Source organism: Gekko japonicus, unplaced genomic scaffold, assembly GCF_001447785.1.
Source record: "Gekko japonicus isolate JY-2015 unplaced genomic scaffold, Gekko_japonicus_V1.1 scaffold4627, whole genome shotgun sequence".
In the NCBI taxonomy this organism is placed as follows: domain Eukaryota; kingdom Metazoa; phylum Chordata; class Lepidosauria; order Squamata; family Gekkonidae; genus Gekko; species Gekko japonicus.
This window is the reverse complement of record NW_015162099.1, coordinates 4,147-7,470: the sequence shown is the minus strand read 5'-3', so window position 1 is coordinate 7,470 and position 3,324 is coordinate 4,147.

Below are 3,324 nucleotides of genomic sequence, written 5' to 3'. Positions count from 1 at the left end.
CGCCGGACCCCTCATGGGGCTCAGCAGTGGAGCTGCAAGGCCGGCGGCGGCGGCCGGGACCGTTGGAGGCGGGGTGTGTGGCCTTATGACACACTTCCGGTGATGTCAGGGGGTGTGGCCTTATGACACACTTCCGGTGATGTCAGGGGGTGTGGCATATGCCAATGAGTTATGCTAATGAGTTCCCCTAGCTCTTTTTCTAATTGCTCGCTCACAACTTTAATGCCAGGAGCTCACAAAGTAGGATTTTTGCTCACAGGACTCAACAGCTCAGAGGGAACATTGCTGGCAACCCCATCCAGGACCAGTTTGAGCACGAGATCGCTTGCCTCTTAATTCCTGGCACATTGGATCACCGTGTTAGAACACTGGCCATGTCGGGACACCGTAGAGAAAGAAAGGAGGCCTTGTTAGATCTCAGCAGAGGAAGCCAAAACTCAGAGAAGTGGGGAGGGGGGTGTCAAAATCCTCTTGGACACAGCAAAGCATATACTTGTGGGCAATGTTCCCTCTAAGCTGAGTTAGTGTGAGCTAGCTCACAGTTTTTTAGTCCCCGGCTCACAAATTTCTGTCTTTGCTCAGGAAGGAGGGCTCCAGAGCAAACTAATTTATGCAGTAGCCAAATCGCCCGCTCACAACTTTAATGCCAGTTGCTCACAAAGGAGAATTTTTGCTCAGAAAACAACGCAGCTTAGAGGGAACATTGCTTGTGGGAGGAGAAAAGCAGTGCGTGCTTTAAAGGCCGGGCGTTGCGGTTAATTGCTTCGCTCCTGGGTTTTATGTTGATGTTTGTTTAGGACTTTGCTTGACCGACAGAGCATGCAGCGCTGTGTAAAATTTAAAATCCCAGCTAGGGAAAAACAAAACAAAAACAGACAGCCAAAAGAAAAAGCGGCTTGGAGCGAAGAGGCGAAGAAGCAAATCGGAGATATCAGGTTTTTTGCATGATGTTAGACAACAAAGATGTTAGACAACAAACTGCTACAGTTCTGGGAAGGGGAGAGCCCAAAGACAGACAGCCTCCTTCAAGAAGGGCAGTAAACGCTTCTCCCTTTCCCGTAATACTAGAACCTGGGGCTATCCACTGAAGCCGAAGGCTGGCAGATTCTGGACAGAGGCAAGGAAGCCTTTCTTCATGCAGCATACAGCTAATTTGTGGAACTCACTGCCACAGGATATGGTAGAGCTGCCATCCCCCCGATGGGGGCGGGGTTTCCCCCAGATTTTGGGCCCCCCAATCCATTGCTGGCCAGATGGCCGGCAGGGGAGCCCCGCCCCTGAAGAACCGTATCCCTCCTGACATGCCTGGCATGATTATGTCACCTGGAGTGCAGGACGCTCTAGGATTTGGGCAAAAACTCTATGGTAACTATAGAGGGGTTTTTTTGCCCAAATGCTAGCGTGTCCCACACAATGTGCCTAAAGCCCCACCCCTATGGGAAGCCAAGTAAGACCTAGCAACCCTAGGAGATGGTCATCATGGCTGCCAACGTGGAAGGCTTTTAAAAGGGAGGGTGGTGGAAATCATGGAGGACTGGGCTATCCATGGCTACGAATCATGATGGACATCTACTCCCTCCAGTAGCAGAGGCAGGATGCCTCTTCCTATCAGTTTCTGGGGAGCACAGGCAAGACGATTCTCGTCTTAGCCCAGGAAGGATGGCTCCGGAGCAAACTAATCTAAGCCGTAGCCAAATCGCCCGCTCACAACTTTAATGCCAGTAAGCTCACAAAGTAGGATTTTTGCTCACAAGACTCCACAGCGAAGAAGAAGAAGAAGAAGAAGAAGAAGAAGAAGAGGAAGAAGAGGAAGAAGAGGAAGAAGAGGAAGAGGAGGAGGAGGAGGAGGAGGAGAAGATTGGATTTATACCCCGCCCTTCACTACCCGAAGGAGTCTCCCCACAACAGACACCCTGTGAGATGGGTGGGGCTGAGAGAGTTCTGACAGAAACGGCTCTTTTTCAAGGACAGCCGTGCCAGAGCTTGTGACGGACCCAAGGTCATCCAGCTGGTGCAAGTGGAGGAGTGGGGAATCAAACCCGGTTCTCCCAGATTAGAGTCCGCGCACTTAACCACTACACCAAACTGGCTCTCAACCACTACACCAAACTGGCTCTCTTAGAGGGAGCATGCAACACTGTCTTCCTCCAGAGAGGCTTTCTCCTCCTCCCTTTCACACACACCCTACTCTTAAAACAGATCTGTAGGAGGCATTTTTTTAAAAAAATAATAAATTGCTTAACTTCATTATCAGATGCATTTTCAAAACGTACAGTCCTCAATCCAGAGGGCCATAAAGTGGGGCCTCTTAATCCTCCCGTTTCAGAATTATGCCCGAGAACCAAGCCTCTCCCAAGGATTAAGCGCCATCCTCCTCAACACTTAAGCGCTCCTCGTTTATTAACCCCGCTTCCCCCACCCAGACTGAAGGCCGTCGCCCTTCACGATGACGCCGAGCACCGTCTGAGCCGCACGGCCGCAAGAACTGCCGTCTGGAGGCTCACACAGCGCTCGCTTCCCCGGGAGAAACAGCCATTGGCTTCAACCCAAGAAGTCAAAGTGTAAAGAAGCAGGGACAGAAGATAAAATCTACCACCTTAAAAACATTGAAAAAGGGGAATGCATTTGATTACATTTTCTAAAATAAAAGGAGCCGGGTGCAAGGGTACATGAAGATGTGGCTTAGACCCTTCGTGCCATGCTAACACTACTCAGTGCTCAGGTTGCTAACTCCAGGTTGGAAAATTGCTAGAGATTGGGGGGGGCAGAGCTTGAGAAAGGCGGGGCTAAATGCCATGGAGTCCGCCCTCCAAAGGAGCCATTTTCTCCAGGGGAACTGAATTCTGTTGTCTGAAGACCAGCTGTAATTGGAGGAAGGAGGAGGAGATTGGATTTATACCCCCCTCACTCAGAGTCTGAGGAGCTGCGGTGGCTCAAGTGGTTAAGACGCTGAACTGCAGGCTGTGGAAGGTCGGTAGTTCAGCAGTTTGAGACCCGAGTGTGTCGCATGACGGAGTGAGCTCCCGTCTCTAGTTCCAGCTCCTGCCAACCTAGTAGTTCGAAAGCAAGAAATTGCAAGTAGATAAATAGGTACCGCTTTGATGGGAAGGGAACAGCGTCCCGTGTGCCTTGGTGTTTAGTCATGCCGGCCACATGACCACGGAAACGTCTTCGGATAGCGCTGGCTCTTCGGCTTTGAAACGGAGAGCACCACAACCCTAGTGTCGGATTCGACTGGCTTTCGAGCAAGGGAACCTTTACCTTTTACCACTCAGAGCCTCGGAGTGGTTTACAATCTCATTTCCCTTCCCCTCCCTGCAACAG